The sequence below is a fragment of the Danio rerio genome, chromosome 10 (genome assembly GCF_049306965.1).
Source record: "Danio rerio strain Tuebingen ecotype United States chromosome 10, GRCz12tu, whole genome shotgun sequence".
Lineage (NCBI taxonomy): Eukaryota > Metazoa > Chordata > Actinopteri > Cypriniformes > Danionidae > Danio > Danio rerio.
In genome coordinates this window covers 33,038,701-33,060,747 of record NC_133185.1, presented here as the reverse complement: position 1 = coordinate 33,060,747, position 22,047 = coordinate 33,038,701, and the positions used below count along the sequence as shown (strand labels likewise).

Sequence of the window (22,047 nt, the reverse complement as noted above, 5' to 3'; positions counted from 1 at the left end):
TGATTAGATGCTTAATTAAATAAAATTTTAAAGTATTGTTTATTAACAAAAACAGTTTATACTTTACTCTGATTTTTTGAGATTCTGTTTTTCTGTAATTTATTTATGATATACAATATAAATACAGTACACAAACAAACTTATTGCATTTAAAAAAAATAAAGAATTACAGAAATATTTCAAAATAAATGTTTTACCTAATTAAAAATGGTAAAAATAGTAATTAAAATAAACAACAGTTTAACAGCAAATACCATACTGCTAGTGAGAAAGTGAATTAAGCTCGCTAAACAATACTGGTTGACGTAGCATATCTCTAATATCAACACAACTAGAGATTCCTGTTAATGCATATGTCGGCTGTGTGATTGGCTCTTCAGTATCGAAAGATCTTTAAGAATATTTAAGAATACTAAAGATCAATATGGAGTAAAAATGTCCATAGCCTATCATCGTTATCAACATTTTATTGCGATTCAGTAAGATATCGTTTATCGGTCCAGCCCTATTTAAATTGAACTAAATTAATAATAAAAATGAATATAATCAATTTATAATCAATTTATTGTTCAAATTTAAATACATTTATTACAATAATAGACCTGGGATTTAGGTCATTTAGAAGATATTATCAAAACATTATCATTAGATTAATAATTGCAATGGTTATATTTAAATTTGCCTAATTAATGTAAATAAATATAATATGTCAATGCAATTACAGTATATTTAATTAAAAAGTTATTTGCTATTTTTCATTAAATTAATACAATAAAAAAATAAAAAAAACCCAGGCTCATTCTGAAAACGTACTGCTTTATCCATTTCTGTAGAGCGTACTTCTGGCTACATAATTTGCGATCTCCAGAAATGTATATTGGGCTACATTTTTTAATATGTTGCAAAAATCTATTTTAAATTAAAGAAAATCAAAAAATGAATATTCATAAAATAAATATGACTCATTAGTATAAAAACAAATGTGATTAAATGTGAAATAATCTGAAATGTTAACATATACATATAGAAAATATTTAATTACATTAAAATGAACATGTAAATGAATGTGTAAATGCATTCATTCATTCGGAAACAATGTAGTAATATAATTTCCAAACATTATAGTATTTAATCAATTAATAATAATATTTTTCTTTATACAAAAACGTAATTTTGTACATATTTTACATTTTAGGATTGGAGTTCCTTGCACAAGGATGATCATATTTGGTTATCTGTGGTATCTAAAAGACTGAAACTCTCTGATTTAGGAGATGCTCAGGGGATATACTTATGCTCCCTTTAAAAGCTGCCTCTTGCTGACGTTTTCCCCTTTGGACATAAGTATAAAATAAGAGATCCACTGGTTCCTCCATCAACCCACATTTGCCCTGCATTTTTCCAGTGTAAGTGACAGAAGCAATCTCAGCATATACAGTATAGATTTAGCCTGCTGGATGCTTTATTTACGAGCGGCACAAGAGCAGCACTGCGTCCCATTTGTTTCTTGTCATTTCACTGTCTGCACAGTTCAGATGCCTTTATGTTCTTTTAGGAGTGATTCAGTTCCTGGTAAACGGCTTTTACTCTTACTGTCGGATGCAGGAATGTATTGTGCTCCATAAAAGAAGTGAATTTATAGCATATTTTCAGCTCCTAGTTGTTGTTTTTTGCAGAGTCACTTTCACAGTAATATAACATTCCTGCGCTAAAAAAAAGTGATTAGCAGGAAGAAGCTGGTGCAGGGTTTTTAAATGAATGCCTGGCTGGATTTTTGTGGTGTTTTTCGTTTTTTATCTTATGAAAGCTTTTCTCAATCCCTTTGTGTTCTTTTCTTTCTGTTTCGGCACTGATCTCTTTTGAGTGCAAGGTAAATTCTATCTAGTATGAAATATGCAGTCGTGGGGAAATATACAAGCAAAAGGTTAAACATGCTAATAACATGTTCACAACTTACAATTTTGTGCTAACGTAGTGTTAAAAATGCTAGAAACATTCAATTTAATGCTAGCAAAATATTAAATATGTTAGATTAAACTTTCTAGCGAATTTCTAGTGCAAATTCTTGTTAGCAGAAAGTTACAATGCTAGAATCATGCTAGCAACATGCCAATTTACATTTGCAATGTGATAAACATGCTAGAAACATGATAATTCTTGTTGACAACATAGATTAAAAATGATAATTAGCATTATAAACATGCTATGCCATGTTATACCATATTACACATTATCACATTATATGTGCATAAAACATGCTTAAAACATGTTTATTAATGTTAGCAACATGCTACACACTGTAGAAAAACACTAGCATCATGTTGATCTATCTTAGAAACATGTAGTAACATGTTTTATTTTCTAGAAACATGCTAGCAACAAACCAGAAACATGATAGATACATCTTTGCAATATGATAATTCATGCTATCAACATGCTAATTGGTGTTATATTTTATATTAAAACATATTACAACATGTTACAACAAAAAATTGATTAGCCAAAAGAAGCTAGTTTAGCAATTTAAAAGTTTATTTAGTTTGTTTTCTTGAAAAAGTTAAATTATGCTAGCCATAATTTAAACATAGCAAAATTATGTTAGCAATATACAAATTAATGTTAATAATATAGAATGTCATAAACATTGTAGCAAAATAGTAAATCATGCTAGCCATATGGTAAAACAAGCTAGAGATATGGTAATAACATTCAAATTAATATTAGAAAATTGCTAAAACATTATATGTGTGTTTAAAAATGCTAGCACTGTGTTAATCCATCAACATGTAGTGATATGTTTTACATTCTAAAAAAAATAATAGCAATATAATTATATTAATATAATATATTGAAGAAATTGATTTGCCAGAACCTACTTCAGCAATTTACAGTTTTTCCTCATTTAGTTTGTTTTCTCTTTAAAAGGTTAAATGATGCTAGCCATATGTTAAACATGATAGCCTAAAACATGTTAGCAATGTTAATGATAATAATTTGGAAATAGAACAAGCAAACAAAATAGTCAATCATGCTAGCAAGATGTTAATATTTGTTCGCCATATAGCAAAACAAGCAAGAAATATGGTAATGACATGCCAATTAATGTTATAAAAATGCTAAAACTCAGTGTGTTAAAACATGCTTGAAACATGTTAATTGATGTTAGCAACATGCTACCTATTGTTGTAAAATACTAGCATCATGTTAATCCATCTTAGCAACATGTAGTGACATGTTTCACATTCTAAAAACATGCTAGCAACCTACCAGAAAGGTGTTAACATCTTAGCAGTGTGATAATTCATGCAATCAAGAAGCTAAAAATGTTGTCAATGTGTTAATACAACTAGAAAAACATGTTTTGCTTATTACGCTAAAAACATGCAAACTAATGCTCTGGGTTATATGTTTTTTCTTAAAACAGTTATTTTAGTCTCTATTATTATTATTATTTTATTTTATAATTAAATTCTTTAAAAAAAAACTTAGACTAAGTTTGGTGAACTGAACAACTTTAGTACAATCTACTTAAGTTCTCAGTTTGGTGAACTGAACAGTTTAAGTATAGTCTACAAAACCGGCAAGTTAAATAAACTTAAATATGCAAGCTTTGGGAGACTCTATTACTCAATTAAATTGAGGCAACGAGTTTACTCAATTAATTTAGTTCAGTCAACTTATTAGGGTTTTCAGTGTACAAACTAATACTTCATGTTATTTCTTTACCATTGTCATTTTATTCATTAAATCTGTTCTTCAAGAAAAAAAAGTGAGCTATGTGTTAAATATTAGTACCATGCCAATATATGCTAATTCATGCTAGAAAATGATAGAAACATGCTAAATAATGTTATAACATGTTAGCACCAGGCTTATCAGTGTATTAACTATGACAGAAACATGTTAGCAATGTGTCAACCATGCTAGGAACATGTTAAAACATTAAAATGTTTCTCTGCCAGATGCAGAGATGTTTCATACACATAAAAGGCCTGGTGTGAATTTCTAGCACATGCCCTGCTACTAGTTGCCATTCTTCCACAGTCGCTCTCCCAGCAAAATAACATGTTTCTGAGTTCTCCTCTAGTTCACAGTTTTCTCTCTCTCTCTCTCTCTCTCTCTCTCTCTCTCTCTCTCTCTCTCTCTCTCTCTCTCTCTCTCTCTCTTTCTCTCTCTCTCTCTCTCTCTCTCTCTCTCCCTCTCTCTCGCTGTCTCCCGGCACCGATCCCACTGGGAGCGTGTACTTACAATATTTGACTGCAGGATAAGATCACTGTCTGCCAAACACAACTGCAAGTCTACCATGAAACCAAAGCTACGGACTAATCATGAAGTTGAAAAGCAACAAAAGAAAATAAATAAAGAAAGCAGTGCCTGCAAATTAATTTCACCCCAGCATGACGCCACAGCGCACAGGAGAGACTCGAGACTTTAGGGTTCGACAGGAGAAGAAATACGGGTGAAATAGAAAGAAAGACAGGCAGAGACCGAAAGAAAGGAAGATATTGAAAGGGAGAGACTTTTTCCTTTGTGTCTGTTGAGTGTGAGACGAGGGGCCGAGGGCACCGGGGGGTCGAGTTCGTGTATGTTTGTGTGTGTGTCGTGAGGAGCCGCAGACGTTGCCCGCTGGGGGTCTGAGACGGAGTTGAAAGGAGCGATTCCCTGTGTGTTCAGAGAAATAGCTCACTCTTCATTAATTATGTATTTCTCCCATAGAAAGCCTGGCAAAACTCACTCAGACATCTAGCACTAAGCCGGCTTCCTGTAGCTGGTAATGGGACATCAGGAAGGGGAAGAAGAGGGGATCACAACAGAGAAATCTGAAGGTGGAGAAAAGTGACTTTGCTGCTTTTTTTAATGCATGGTGACTGACAGGTAATTGGAATACATTTTGTACATTCATTCATATATTCATTTTCTTTTTGACTTAGTCTTTTTATTAATCAGGGGTCGCCACAGTGGAATGAACCGCCAACTTATCCAGCATATGGTTTATGCATTGGATGCCCATCCAGCTGCAACCAATCACTGGTAAACACCAATACACTCTCATTCACACACGTGCACTATGGGCAATTTAGCTCACCCTTACTTGTAGGAGAGACCAGAGCACCCAGAAGAAACCCACGCAAACACAGGGAGAATATGCAAACTTCACACAGAAATGCCAAGGGACCCAGCAGAGGCTCGAACCAGCGACCTTCTTGCTGTGAGGCGATTGTGCTACCCACTGCGCCACCATGACGCCCCACAATCTGTACTGTTGAATTAAATTTTAAATGAATTAATAATTAATCATTTTTTATTTTTTATCATTCTACTTATTTAGTTGTTATTTATTTATGCATTATATATCGCATATTAAATTGCACAATATTAATTAACTAAACAATTTTACAATGTAATTTCTACAGTTTTATTTGATTTAATCTAAAGAAAAATGACCTAGCCTGCATTGATATGAGAAAAATGCAGGGATAAAAATCTGCCCACATTTATGAGTTATGTAATGCCGCTTGACAACGGAGTTGCGGATCCAAATGCAGGATTTATTACACAGAGAATGGTCAGACAGGCAGTCACACAATTAGGGGTAAATAGTAACAAACAGGCAAATCCTGAAGAGTGGTCAATCACAGACGAACGGTCAGTACCGGCGCAAACAACGTAAACAAACAGAACAAAGCAGGGGTCAAACATGGCAAGGTAAAGGAAACATGTCTTATGTCACAAACAGTAAAACAAGACTCAGCGACTGGTGTATGTGTGTCTGTGCTGCTTTTAAAGTCCATGTAATCAGTTCAAAACAATCCTCCGGGTGTGTGTGTATGTGTGTGTGTGTGTGTGTGTGTGTGTGTGTGTGTGTGTGTGTGTGTGCGTGTGTGTGTGTGTGTGTGTGTGTGTGTGTGTGTGTGTGTGTGTGTGTACTAAAAACAGGAACAGGTGTGAGTGTGTGGTGTATAACAGGATTTGTAGTTCTTTTGCTGGCGGATTTGTAGTTTTCCAGCGATCTGTTTGGACTATATATATATCTGATGATTGTGACAGCAGGGAACAAAAAAATTAAGTGTAATTTTTACGGTTTAATTAAATTAATTAATTTATTTTATTATTATTATTATTATTATTTTATTAATACAAAGAACAATGACCTAGCCTGGATTTATATTATGAGAAAAATGCTGGGATAAAATCTGCCCATGGATCAAATATTTAAAGTGGAATTTTTTACAGTTTAATTTAATTAGATTTATTTATTTACTTAATTATTTATTATTTTTATTTTTATTCAAAAGGCAAATGACCTAGCCTGCATTATTATGCAGAGATAATATTCAGTATGAGCAATATGCAGAGATAAATGTGCAAAACAATTATGAAAAAAATGATCTTGCCTGCATTGATATAATGATGTGTTATGCAGGGTACAACATTTTGTACAGTTTTATTTTATTTTATTTCAAATTTTACCTTCCTTCAGCTTAGTCCATTTATTCATCAGGGTCGCCACCACAGAATAACCGCCAACTTATCCAGTATATGTTTTACACAGCAACAGCACTTCCAGCTGCAACCCAATACTGGGAAGCATCCATACACACTATTTCACACACAAACACTACGGACAATTTAGTTTCATTCGTTTCACCTATACTGCATGTCTTTGGACTGTGGGGGAAATTGGAGCACCCAGAGGAAACCCACGCGGACATGGGGAGATCATGCAAACTCCACACAGAAATGCCAATTGACCCAGCTGGAACTCAAACCAACGACCTTCTTGTTGTGAGGCGACAGTACTAACCACTGAGCCACCATGTTGCCCTTTATTTTATTTTATTTTATTTTATTTTATTTTATTTTATTTTATTTTATTTTATTTTATTTTATTTTATTTTATTTTATTTTATTTTATTTTATTTTATCCAAAGAAAATGACTTAGCCTGCATTAATATAATGAGAAATATGCAGGGATAAAAATACACACACAGTTATGCAAGGGTATAAAACAGCTCAAAAAGTTTTAATGATGCATCATCAGAGGCCACAAAATGTGCAACAGTGCAAAAAAAGGTGTGAAAGTGCAAAACGTTTTCAATAAGCCCTTCAAAGTTCAACAGTGCACCTGCTATGGCAAGCCATTTTTATTCATTCTAAGAATTGTAATGAACAATTCAATTCTTCAGTCAGACCTGCACTCTAAACACCCAAAGAAAACTCCTATGGGCATCCCAATACAGTTACAAAATCTCAATATACAGACTATACAGTGTTATATGTTTTTATAATGGGAAACATGCTGTACCATATTTTACAATTAGAAATTACTCTGAAATCTTAGTATAATTTTAAGAAAACGATGTCCTGTCTGCACGAAAAAAATATATTGCAAGCAGTTCCACCATACAAAACCCCCCTGTGTACCATCAAGCTGTTTAAAAAAAAACAGCTGAGAAGATGAAATCTTGTTTGCTTAGAGGTTATTAGTGCTGCAGCCTGTGTGTGACTACAGTATGCTGGCCATTGCTGAAATCTGGCTTAAGTGTGTTTCTGTTTCTCTGAGCTTCTTTTCATGCTGGAATGTGTGAGTGCACGAGCCCTTAAGCAATATTTAGATTTTTAATCAGTCTGTAAGATTGAAATCACCAGAGCCACCATGTTAATGGTTTGATCTTGTGGATATATTTGCAGTGGCTCCATGTTTAGGAGAGGAACTTTTCCAAAATCTTGACTGTTGGGACTGCACTTAAAAACACTGATTATCACATGATAATTCTGATTCACTGCTTTTACCAAGCACAAGGATGCACATTTTGTGTTTTGTGAGGACTTTCATTTGAAGGAGCTATCAAACAAAGATGCAAGTCCTGATCGCATTTTAAAGTGACAGTTTTTTAAAATACAAATTGACGTTCATCTGCTTTGAATTTTTATTTTATTTTATTTTATTTTATTTTATTTTATTTTATTTTATTTATTTTTTATGTTTTAGCATGGATTTTACCACATACAAATAACATCAATTAGGATGATGTTAGGTGCTTCCAGTATTTATTTTCTATATTAAAAAAGAAAATAGTATTATTTGACAGGACATTGGGTGTTCCAGCTACATTCAGCATAAATTTTACTATTAAAATTACTATTAAAATTATTCAGACATAGTTAGGTACTTCTGTATTTTAATATTTTATTATATTATATTATATTATATTATATTATATTATATTATATTATATTATATTATTATATTACACTAGCAGGTAAAGTCAATAAAACACATAGAAAAAGACAGTAAAATCAGTCAAACAACACCATAAAGATACATATAGATAAGACACACACTTATACTATATATCTATCAAGTAGGTATGTATATTAGTATCAAAGGTGACTTTACTCATCCAGTTATTAAAGCAGCTTACAGTACAGTGCTCTGCTGCAGCGCTGATATGAGCATGCATTATTCATAAGCACTGAGCAGCTGTGTAAATTGCTTTGCCAGGGTGCATGTTGAAACAGTTTATGGTATATCTCTCCATGCCTAATGTTATAATACCCATATTGATTCCAACCGTTTTCAATTTTACATGCGCACACACACACGCGCACACACATACACACACAAACACATAAGATAGCGCATCTCTTCCACATCCTCCACTGAGAATATTACAGTTTATCATTAATGTTTATCACACACTTGTCGCTCTTTATAGCTCTTTGTGTTAACAGCCGTTGCATCGTGCTGTTTGCTATTGCAGCTTCGCTCTGTCCTGCAGCCTGGAGCACAAGAAGTGTTTCGCTGATATTTTGTGTGTACTGGACTGCCTGATAAGAGTCTGTCTGTCACACACAACAACACATGCTCCGTGTACAACTTTATAAAAATTGTCGGAAATATATAGTGTAATGCAATGTACTCTTGGTTGTGCGATTTTACAGTCTGTAATATGATGTCCTTGCAGTCTGATTTGTAGTGTTCTAATGCAACATTACAATACTTTTAGCAAGATGTCGACTGTTTTACAGTTTTCATTACAGTTTTTAGCAGGTTGTTAACTGTTTCAATTTTTTTATTAAAATGATAGTATTGTTTAGAGTGATGTTGGGTGTTTCCGGTCATATTTAGCATAGATTTTACAATTAAAATTGCAATCATTTTAAGAGGAATGTTGGGTCAATTTTAGCAATGTTTTTAACATTAAAAATATGATTTTAAGGGTGGCACAGTGGCTCAGTGCTTAGCACTGTTGCCTCACAGCAAGATGGTCACTGATTCAAGCCCCTTTTCTTTGTGGAGTTTGCATGTTCCCTTCATGTTACCAACTTGCCGTTGGTTTCCGCCGGGTGCTTCAGTTTTTTTAATTGGCCGTGTTGTATGTATGTGAATGTGAGAGTGTAAGGGTGTTTCCTAGAACTGGGTTGCGGCTGGAAGGGCATCTACTGTGTTAAACATATGCTGGATAAGTTGGCAGTTCATTCCGCTGTGGTGACCCCTGATAAATAAAGGGACTAAGCCTTTTTTGGGGGATATTGGGTGTTTTACGGTCATAATGAGCATGCATTTTACCATTGTAACTAACATAAATTTAAAAAAAAAAATTTAATAGTAATTTAAATAGATCAAATAAGATAATTACAGTGACCTATTCATCCTCCAAAAATGACTATTTTAATTACAGTATTTTGTAGGATGTTTGATTTTTCCAGTTGAATACAGAAAGTAGCCTATTTTACCATTAAAACTATAACATTTTTGTGTGATTTTTGATGTTTCCAGTCATATAAACCATTTGTTTTTGTATTAGATCTGCTATATTTTTTGCAGGATGTTGATTTTTTTTAAGTTACACATGTCTATTGTTAGCAGGATGTTTGGTGTTTCAAACAGTATTTTATAATTAAATATCCAGCATTTCCAGTCATTTTCAGCATAGACTTTACCATGAAAATTACTATAATTTTAAGAGTTATGTGTTTTTATCATAATCAGCATGCATTTTTAACATTGAAATTACAGAAGCATTTTAATGGATTATTTGTTTCCAAATGTATTCAGCATGTATTTTAACAATAAAATTACTATATTCTTAGGTAGATGTTAGGTACTTCCAGTTTATTTTATAAAAACGACTGTTATTTAGCAGGTTGTTATATTTTTCTACTCATTTTGAGGATAGATTTTACCATTAAAATAACTTGTTTTTTGTGTAAGACATTTCCAGTCTTATTCATCCTGTTTTGTACCTTTAAATTTACAATAATTTTGAATACTTGAATGTTTCCAGTCATTTTCTTCATGTATTTTACCTTAAAAAGATCCAATAGTTTTTAGAAGGATGTTAGGTGCTTCCGCTGTCCTGTTTAGCGGGATGTTGGGGTTTCCAGTTCATACATTTTACCATTAAAAATTACAATAAAGGGATGTTAATGAGATGATGCCAACCACAGAGCACTTCTAGAGTTATCCATAATCCTGGACCAGGCCGTATCCTGAGCAGATGCTGTGGCAGTCATGGAGGAATGAAGAGCATGAAACTGAGTCCCAAAAGACCCAGTGACAGACGAATCTCCGCATTAATCCCATGGGCCTGCCTTATCACACCCACCACTGACCTATTCACACCTGCAGCTTCTCCACGATGGACGTCCAGTGTTCTCCAGCCTCCGGCGCCTAGACTGCAGCTCTGCACAAGAAGTTTGGCCAGAGGAGAAATGGTCATGGTCATCTGAGCCTGGTTTCTCTCAAGGTTTTTTTTCCTTCACTTTCATAAATTGTTCCTCGCCACTGTCGTCACTGGAATGCTTGGTTTGGGACTTGTGGAGCTGCACATGGATTTGCTCTTAAATGTTTGGACTTTCAGCAGTAAAAATGAAACCACACTGAGCTGAACTTCAACTCTGAAAACTGGACTGACAGTTTCAATTTACTAGAAATTTTCACTTTTCGGCAGGGTGTTAAATGTGTCCAGTCATATTGTATTTTACCATTAAAATTACAATATACAATACGTATCCCACTATACTGCCAAATAAAACCATCTTCACAATCATTCAGCATGTCTCTCATGTCATAATCCAGCTCATGTCCTAACCTGTGGCTCAGTCCTTAACGTTTTTCTCCTGTCCTTATGGAGAACTTGGCAAGGACACCTCTGCCCACTGTCTCATGTATAATTGGCAGCGCCCCTGTACCCATAACCCAAGGTGAAAAGTGCGCTGTGAGCAGCCTTTGATTTAAGAGAGACCCACGCTTTTCATTTGTCATTGATTCTGTCCTGTGAGACGAGCGGATTGTGGACGTCTCAGCATGTTTGGACGTCTGCAGGCTTGCTGAGGTGATGCTCACACACTGTTATTTCTGGATTTCAGAGAGCGCTTGATGCGGATCTGTATACACGGCCCCCCCAGAGAGTCAGTTGTCAAAACGTCAACAAAAAAACTCTAAATTTGAGCTTGTGCTATTTTAATCTGTTTTATTTGACATCTTTCTGCAGCTTATCTTTATATTGTGTTTGTCATGTGTGTTACAGATTTGACTGAACGCGGGGGCAATGCGAGGATTTTAGTCTTTAGGGGCTCGATCCCCTACCTGAGCATCTGTTGATGGAGCTCGCAGGAGCATGTAAAAGGTGACAGCTTTTTAATATAAGTATTAACCTTACATGTGTTTGTCAGTATGTATGTCAAAAGTTTTTAATTCATGTTTTTGTCTATTATTTTTTCCAAGGCTGCAATATATATGGCGGCTGAGAAAGGTTAACGTGCTGCAGTTTACAACACATGCAATTACAAATTGAGTCCAGCATATTTTGCAGTGTATGATATTTTGTATCTTTGATCATATAGTGCTCAGCATGAAACAATTATTGATTTTTAGCAATTTCTCAGTGAATACAGCCAATAACATCATAATTTGTTGCATTTTGACAACATTTTTTTATAAAGTTATATACAGTAAATTAAAATAAGTGGGTATCGCTTCATTTTGATGATCCCTTTAAGACATTTTGTTGATATAAGTTGCATTGAAACTATTATTAGATTCATTACAATTCATTAGAGTTTTAGTAGACTGTAAGGTTGAGGTTAGGGTTAAGGTCAGTCTGAAGAGTGTACTTGCAAAGTTTCTTATAGTCAGCTGAAGGTCTGCTGGTGGAGCTGTGTCAGCAGATATTAAGCAGACAGTCTACTAATACTCTAATGAGAATTAGTTGGGATGTGGATGCAATGTAACTTATAGTCAAAGAAATGTGCGAAAGTGACCATCAAAATTAAGTAATGCCAAATAAGTGTTTGAGTATTTAATATATTTAGGAATAGAAAGATAATACATTTAAATGCAAATAAGTTATTGCAAAAATATACATTGTTAACAATTTCCTGGACACTCTACAATAACTTACTAGCAGCTGTTCACCGGTAACTTACTGTAAATCAATTACACCAAGAATACTGTATTTACATTTACAGCACCATTTATCTTGTTTTATGTAGTTACAGTATTGAATATCTTTACTTTAAATTGTAATTAAAAACAATTAAATACTGTGTAATTTAGAAAAATATTTAGCAGTATTTATACCAAAATGTATATATATATTTTTATGTTTCTGTAGATTTTTCCAGTTTATTCAAATTTTATTTAATATTTTTCAGTTACATATTAATTTGGGTGTACTAATTTTTGGTATGATGTTAATTGTTTTTGTTAGATATGTTTCAGTTTTAGATTTGGTATTGACTAATCTATATGCACCAATTATGGTAAAGCTCGCTATATAAAACATGAATTTAAAGAGAAATCTGTGAGATGTACTTATTTATGCTGAGCACTGCATTTATTTGAAATATTCATCTTTTTTGAAAATTTCTTTACTGTCACTTTTGATCATCTTCATGCATTGGTATGCACCAGTGTTGGGGAAAGTTACTTTTAAAAGTAATGCATTACAATATTGCTTTCTTGGTTAAGCTTAATCTCTTTCAGAACTTTCTCTTTATTTAATATAGGAGCCTTGCAATTAATAACCTACACATTTATTTACCTTTAAAAAACACATCAAAAAATTTAAATTTTGGATGTTATCTGAGAACTTTCTCATCCCAGAGCTCTATTTGCCATATATGCAGGCTATTGAAAGTTTAAAGCAATGTGTTTGCTACTTCTGTAATATTTGTCTTAATTAAAATCATTGTCCAGTGAGACAACAATCCCCTTTTCATTTACTTCGAAGAGTTCAAAATAATTGTCACATTCTCTCATTGTGTGTAGGATTCAATGTGACTTGTAAAAGTAATGCGTTACTTTACTCGTTACGTAACTCGCGTTACTTGTATTGCATATCCTCAACACTGGTCAGCACAACTCAATGTAATTATTGATTTATTTGTTTGATATACTTAGTTATTCATGCACTGATATATATTTTTATTATTCTTGTTTACTTCAGCAATATTTTCCTTAATTTGACAAGACTTAAAAGTCATTCCTCTTTTAATGCAATAAATAAACTTCATTTTGTAAATTCATTCTCAGCTGATTGCCCCTTTCATCACAATAATTCAATTTTGGTAGACATGTTGTGTCTTTTTCTAAGTGTTGATGTGTTTATTGGTAGGAGGAATGACAGAGTGAGCCGCCATGCAGGTCAAAGTCTGTCTGCCATCCAGAGCTGTTTCTGCTGACTCCTGCTTTTCACCAGCAGAAAACACAGCGCAGCCTTTCATTAACTCTCTATTCATATTGAATTTATTAATCTCACGCTGTTTCTGCAGCTTAACTAAAAGAAGCCGTGATGCCGCCGCTTTTCATCCATCTGCCGGAGGAGAGAGAGAGAGAGAGAGAGAGAGAGAGAGAGAGAGAGAGAGAGAGATGTGGTTTCTAACAGTCAACTGCAGGGAGAGGGAAAGTGTGTCAGATTATTTAGCGGCAGGGATGTTCGCTTGTGTCGCCGGGAAAGACAGCAGCCCTGCAGAACATCAGGTGTACAACAAAAGCATCTGTCATGTCTGCATTTGTGTTGCGCGAACATTCCTGCTAATCTCCTGTGTGTTCAACAGTGCTTTCTAGATTTGGCCTTAAACTGTGTGCCGTGGATAAGCACAAGCACAAACACTGGCTCCTCGTGCTAAGTGACGGGTCAAGATGGAATCTGCAGAGACTTCCTGAGCTGATTTGAGGATGAAATCTGCAGAATGTGGTAAAATGTGTCAAACAAACCTGATGTATTATGCTGTGCATGAACACTCACCGGCCACTTTATTAGGTACACCTTGCTACTGGGTTTGACCCACTTTTGCCATCTGAACTGCTTTAATCATTCAGGGCATAAATTCAACAAGGTACTGGAAATATTCTTCAGAGATTTTGGTCCATTTTGACATGATCGCATCATGCAGTTGCTGCAGATTTGTCGGCTGCTTATGCATGTTGTGTTACTTGTACGAATTTGTACTAATGGGCCCAAAGTGTGGCAAGAAAATATACCCCAGATCATTACACCACCACCACCAGCCTGAACCGTTGATACAAGGCAGGATGGATCCAAGCTTTCATGTTGTTGCCAAATTCTGACCCTACCATCCGAATGTCGCAGCAGAATTTGAGACTTATTAGACCTGGCAACATTTTTCCAATCTTCTATTGTACAATTTTGGTGAACCTGTGCGAATTGTAGCCTCAGTTTCCTGCTCTTAGCTGACAAGAGTGGCAACCAGTGGTCTTCTGCTGCTGTAGCCCATCCACCTCAAGTTTGGACGTGTTGTATATTTAGGGATGCTCTTCTGTATACCTCAGTTGTAATGAGCGTATTTTCTCTTTTTTTTACTTTTCTCTGTAAACCTTAGAGATGGTTGTACGGGAAAATCCCAGTAGATCAGCAGTTTCTGAAATACTCAGTCAAAGTCACTTAAATCACCTTTCTTCCTCATTCTGATACACAGTTTAAACTGCAGCAGATCATGTTGACCATGTCTGCATGCCTAAATGCATTGAGTTGCTGCCACATGATTGGCTGACTAGAAATTTGCGTTAACGAGCAGTAATAAAGTGGCTGGTGAGTGTTTATTCATTCATTCATTTTTTTCCAGCTTAGTCCCTTTATTAATCAGGGGTCCCCACAGCAGAATGAACCACCAACTTATCCAGCATATGTTTTACACAGCGAATGCCCTTCCAGCTGCAACCCAACTCTGGGAAACACACATACACTCTCACATTCACTCACATACAGGAGCACCCAGAGGTAACCCACGCCAACTGACCCTGCCAGGGCTCGAACAAGCGACCTTCTTGTTGTGAGGCGATCGTGCTACACACTGCCCCACCGTGATGCCCGGTGAGTGTATATTTGTAACTAAAAGTGTTAGGGTCAATAACATGAGGCTCATTCGTCAAATTTATTGTTCTGTCTATCAAATTATTAATCTTTTGTCTTTATAATTTTTATTATATTCCTTAGTGGCAATTTTTATGAAGCTAAAAATGACAATGAATATTTACTTACCTCTACTTGTTCCAAAACTATTTGTGTTTCTTTCTTCTGTTGAACACAAAGGAAGATATACTGAAGAATATTGGAATTTTTTAAATACCTGTAAATATATTTACTTTTGTGTTCAACAGAAGAAATAAATTACTAAAATTTAAGCTTGAGTCACTTGAGTGTGAGTATATGGAGAGTCTAACAGTTCTATCAATATTCTGGTATTATTTGGAATATTTTTATGGACAGTATATCCCCTCACCTGCAGTTTCGTTTAGCAAGACCTGTTAACAAAAAAAGCTCAACTGGTGATTTCTTACTCACCTTAATGGTTATATTTGAGCATATACAGGAGATAAACAGAACTCTGATCTGCATTAAATTACACAATAAACAAGTTTCTCAGTTTCGTTTCTGCACACTGAATTTTTGATCAGCAAACTTGTTATCAGCTTTGACTGATTTAATGTTACACCACCAAACCCATGTTATGTTCAGTAATTTTTAACTGAATTGCAGACAAAAGAGGTGTTTTGTTTATGTTGGGAAGGCTGCTTTATAGAGCGTGTCCTTGAAGTGTTGCCATGTTCACTTAAAGGGACAGGTCACCCAAAAATGAAATTTTACTCACTATTTACTCACCCTCAAATGGTTCTAAACCTTTATTAGTTTCTTCTGTTGAAGTTAAAAGAAGATTTTTTTAAAGTAAACTGAAAACCAGTGGACTTTCATAAAAGGAAAAACAAATAAAAATGATTAGAATGGTTGCAGGTTTCCAGCTTTCTTCAAAATATTTTCTTTTGTGTTAAACTGAGCAAAGAAAGTTAAGCAAATTTGGAACAAGTGAGTAAGGGTGAGTAAATAATGACACATTTTTCATTTTTGGGTGAAATATCCCTTTAAAATAATAAGTAATAATTATTATTTATAAAAATTAAGTGTCTTAAAAAAAAATCTGTGGATTTTTAAGTGGACTGATTTCGTATTATCTTCTATATATATATATATATATATATATATATATATATATATATATATATATATATATATATATATATATTCGGTTTGCTTCTGTATTTATTTCATGCATTTTTCAGGAGTTGGTTCAGCAATTGTGACTTCTGTAAATTACTAAACCATGTGTGTACTGGACTAAGCGCTAAAAGCTGAACTGACAACCAAATTTAGCTTCAGTGTGTACGCTGCAAGTGTTTCTCCCTGCCTGAGTAAGTGAGATTGCGCTATATATTTTTTCTTGAGCTACAAGGCAGAAGACTAGTTCAGCTGAAAAGGTATTGAGCTAGACTGACACGATCTTCCACGGTTCAGAGGAGGTTTATGGTCTTCGTCTGTGGTCAGCAGGTCCTCTCTGCAAACACAAACAGCACTGGGCATTTTCAGAGATGAGAGGGCCAGAGATGCTTGTTCAATCCTTCAGTGTTTCTAAACAAGGACATCCAGCCGAGAGCTCAGCCAGGGCCACAATTACCCCCTAAATGACCCATTCAGTGGTTTGGAGCTCTTACCAAAATAACCGTGAACCCTTACTGTGTGCTCTGGTTGGGCTTGAAGAGCTAACAGGGTATTAGGCTGATTGTAGTGCTGGAGGAGGCGAGAGTCCCAGAGTCCTGCTCCAGTGCTGCTGATCCACACCTGATGATGGAGAAAACACATGCAGCTGAGATCTGGAGCATGCTTGAGTACCGTCATGAGTAGTGCTGCAGAGCATATTGAAAAATGATTGTTATTGTGATAATAGTATTTGCACTATTCATATAACAGAGAGGTGCAATAAATTACTTTCAAACTTTTTGTCTTGTTCAAGTGGCAAACCACTTAATAATAAATTAAAATAATTTAGTAGATGGGTGACGCAATGGCGCAATAGGCAGTGCTGTCGCCTCACAGCAAGAAGGTTGCTGGGTCACTGGTTCGAGCCTCGGCTGGGTCAGTTCAGTTTGCGTTTCTCCCTGCGTTCGCTTGGGTTTCTTCCCCCACAGTCCAAAGACATGCTGTACAGGTGAATTGGGTAGGCTAAATTGTCCGTTGTGTGTGTGTGTGTGTGTGTGTGTGTGTGTGTGTGTGTGTGTGTGTGTGTGTGTGTGTGTGTGTGTGTGTGTGTGTGTGTGTGTGTGTGTGTGTGTGTGTGTGTGTGTGTGTGTGTTTGTGTGTGTGTTTGTGTGTGTGTGTGTGTGTGTGTGTGAGAGAGAGAGAGAGAGAGAGATGGGTTGCGGCTGGAAGGGCATCCGCTGCGTAAAAAAAAAAACGTGCTGGATAAGTTGGCAGTTCATTCTGCTGTGACGACCCCGGATTAATAAAGGGACTAAGCCGGAAAGAAAATGAATGAATGAATTTAGTAGATGCTGTTCTGCTATTGGCTATACAAGAACTGAGCTGAAAATAAATACTAATGACGGGAGTAGAGACAAGAGAAGAAAATAACAACAGCCAATAAAAGCCAGGTTTTTATTCATTTATGTCTCATTCATTCATTTATGTTTTTATTTTTATGTCAGAACATTTATTATATCTTAAAAACCTATTTATTATTACTTGTATATTTTAGTATGGTCATTACGTATATTACATATATTTTCAAAAACTACTAACAACAGCTTTTTCTCAACTGGTAAATGTTATATTGCAAAAAAATATTGCTATCTCAATGCTAAACGGCAATATTGCATATTTTCCCAGTATTGTGCAGTGCTAGTCATGAGCTGTCAATTAAATAATAGGTTGCTGAAGCATTTGAACAAATGAGGATGTTAAAATGAATTGTTTTTTTTTCTGCCGATCCCAGACAAAGCAGAAAATAAGCTGAAGGAAAGTGAGAGACTTCATTTTTTTGGAAGATTTTCTTTAAAACATTTATTTTGAATATTAGTTTAAAGCTCGATCACCAATGCTGTCTTTATTTTATGAAAATATATTTTTTTATTTTTGTAAAATATTATTATAATTGAAAAAAAATATTTAAATATGAAAAAATAACTCTTATATTTTTGTAATGCAAAATTAAATTTCCAGTAGCCATTTCTCCATTACTACTTATAATATAATATAATATAATATAATATAATATAATATAATATAATATAATATAATATAATATAATATAATATAATATAATATAATATAGTAAACGGACAGCATGGTGGCTCAGTGGTTAGCACTGTTGCTTAACAGCAAGAAGGTCACGGGATTCGAGTCCCGGCTGGGTCAGTTGTCATTACTGTGTGGAGTTTGCATGTTTTCCCCGTGTTGGCGTGGGTATCCTCCGGGTGCTTCGGTTTCCCTCACAGTCCAAAGGCATGCGCTATAAGTGAGTTGAATAAACTACAGTGGTCAGCATTTGAAATGGATCATCACCTTTCCTTTAACAAAACCCATTCTTTCAAGTTTGAAAAACATTTTTGATTCACTTCCAAAGTTGACTACTGTAAATTGGCTGTTGTGTATGTGTGTGAATGAGTTTGTATGGGTGTTTTTCAGTACTGGGTTGCAGCTGGAGGGCCATCCGCTGTGTAAAACATATGCTGGATAAGTTGGAGGTTCATTCCGCTGTGGCAACCTCTAATGAATAAGGAGACTAAGCCAAAGGTAAATGAATGAATGGATGAATTAATGAATAATTAACATAATAGTAAATAAAACAATTAAAAATAATTAGCAACAAATCAAAATATTATAAAATATGCTTCTCCTTTTTGTAGTATTTTATGAATATATTATTATTATTATTATTATTATTGTAATCATGTGTAAATAATCCACTGAAGTTGGTTAATCAGCATAAGAAAGATTCATAAAAGATTATGTCACAGTAAAGACTAAATATAGCTATAATAGTTGAAAATATTTTTGCTATTACAGGAATAAATAAATAAAAGTTTATAACATATTAGCACAGAAATCGATTATTTTAAATGCCAATATTATTTCAGAACATTGCTGTTTTTGATTAAACAAATCCAGCCTTGAGCATAAGAGACTTTGACCTTTGACATCAACATTGACCTTTTTGACTCATAGGTCATGGTAAAATTAATAAATTGTAATATGTTTGCATTGTACAATTTTTGTTGCCACTAAAATCCACATGTATGTTTGTGTGATAATTGTGAATGGGGGTCTGCATCTATTGTCAAGTATGTTGTGCGAGCAGCTCCTGTATTTACACGCATTAGCCTTTTGAACCTCTGAATCCTCCTTGACTCCACTCTTGCTGAAAGGAGCAGGAAGGATATCAGCACTTAGCCTGTGTAAACAGCAGGTCTACTGCGAACACTATTGACACACATTCTTCTGACCACTGATGAGTCTCTATAGTCTTATATATGTCTGAAAATGTGTGTGTATGTGTCTAAAATAACCTGTCAGGGAGGAAAACCTTCAGTATTATGTAAATATGATGTGTTATATAAAAATATTGTAATTTAATTGATGAATATAACATTAAAATATGATGACTATAAAGAAAGATATTTTAGAACATATTCAAATGTCTCTTATGTTTTTATGTAATGGATGAGAAGGATAGAGAACTATTGGACTATGTGAATGTGTGAAAGAGATGTTTGTTAGATCTGTTTTGCCTATTGTGATTTTTTTTTACTGTCACATCTATTTAATGCGCTTAAAAAACTTAAATGTTAAAATATTATCATATAATAAACATAATATAATAATAAAATTATCTAAATTGTTATATATGTTATGTATTTAACTCTAATATATGTTTATTTTCATATATATTAAACAATGGGATCTGTAAATTGTGTGAGAGATCTATTTAATATACTTATAGTATATATTATTTAATTATTAGCCTATTTGAATTATGTAATGTAGATATTATCATATACAAATATTAAATAAAAATATAAAACAAAATCGAAATATGTTTGTCATAATACTGTTTAAATCATATTTTATGTAATAAAGATGAATAGTGGCAATATAAGATAGAAGTTTAGCAAATTATTGTGTGCAGTGGATTTATTTATTGCATCATATCTATGCTATTCTTATATTATTACAGTAATAAATTGAAACAATTTAAATATTGCATATAATATAAATTTCTATATATATATATATATATATATATATGTATATATATATATATATATATATATATATATATATATATATATATATATATATGTATATATATATATATATATATATATATATATATATATATATATGTGTGTATATATATATATATATATATATATATATATATATATATATATATATATATATATATATATATATATATATATATATGTGTGTGTATATATGTATATGTGTATATGTATATATATATACTGTGTATATATGTGTATATGTATATATGTATATATATACTATTATATTTCAATAGATTTTTTTTGTAAAGAATGAATATGTGAGAGTGAGGGTGTTGTTTGACAGCTCTGTTGTGTGAGTTTGTGTGTGTGTAGACATGACCTTGTAAGTCATCAATCCACCATTCTCTTTAGATCTGTCATTCTCCTTCACATCAAAAGCCGTCATAATTTCACCTGAAACAAATTTCCATTATCCAGAGTAAAAGTGTTTCACCTATCGCACATATCTACTGAATATTTGCACAAAAAGCTCCAAAAGTAAATCATCGTGCAGGGCGGATGTGGCTAATGAATTTGTTTGTTCATCTGCGAGCTTTTCATTTTCTAAATGCACTTCAGGCCATGCACGAGTGTTCGAAAAACGATTATTAGGACGCATCTCACTTAAACTCTTGAATGAAAGTATCTGATTTAGGCAGCAGCGTGTCCAACTACACCAAACACTCCACTATGTTTTATATTTCTTTTTGATAGCCCACAAAAATGCAGCTCTTGTCGTGGAAACACTTAAAAATGCAAGCACACGTTCAGAGAGATGCTCAAGTCTCTTTCTGCAGTTACTTTAAAAGGTTATGCTTGACCAGAGACATTTGTGACTGAAATTTAATTTACTGAGGTTAAACACGATTGGGATTAATGAAGCTGGCTACTATAAAAAAAAATGTGGGTTGTTTATGTTTTTTAAATTTTTTTATTTGAATGCTTTGATATGCATTGTGGTGGGTAAAAAAATAATTTTAATCATCATTCACAATTGCAATCAAAATTATTAAACACCCTAAATTATTAGCACCCCTGTTTATATGTTTCCCCAATTTCTGTTTAATGGAGAGCAGATTTTTTCAGCATATTTCTAAACATAATAGTTTTAATAACTGATTTCTAATAACTGATTTATTTTATGTTTGTCATAAGGACAGTAAATAATATTTGAGTAAATCTTTTAAAGACACTTCTATACAGCTTAAAGTGACATTTAAAGGCTTAACTATAGGTTAGATTAACTAGCCAGGATAGGATAATTAGGCAAGTTATTGCATAACGATGGTTTGTTCTGTTGACTATCGAAAAAATATATAGCTTAAAGGGGCTAATAATTTTGACCTTAAAAAAAATTAAAAACTGCTTTTATTTTAGCTGAAAAAAAAAACAAATAAGACTTTCTCCAGAAGAAAAA

At 33.8% G+C, this 22,047-nt stretch overlaps 1 long non-coding RNA gene across 3 annotated transcripts in view; it reads left to right on the top strand.

The window, feature by feature from the left end:
- Window positions 1-13,538, top strand: part of LOC141376390 (uncharacterized) — a 37,324-nt gene extending 23,786 nt beyond the window's left edge. The window contains exons 3-6 of one of the 3 annotated variants that reach the window (XR_012386392.1): window positions 4,717-4,875; window positions 4,948-5,031; window positions 11,539-11,637; window positions 11,736-13,538. This is a non-coding gene — a long non-coding RNA (uncharacterized lncRNA). Of the gene's footprint in view, window positions 1-4,283; window positions 4,876-4,947; window positions 5,032-11,538; window positions 11,638-11,735 lie in introns of those variants that run through there. The other 2 variants (XR_012386391.1, XR_012386390.1) reach the window with 2 other exon arrangements.
- Window positions 13,539-22,047: the final 8,509 nt, after the last annotated feature.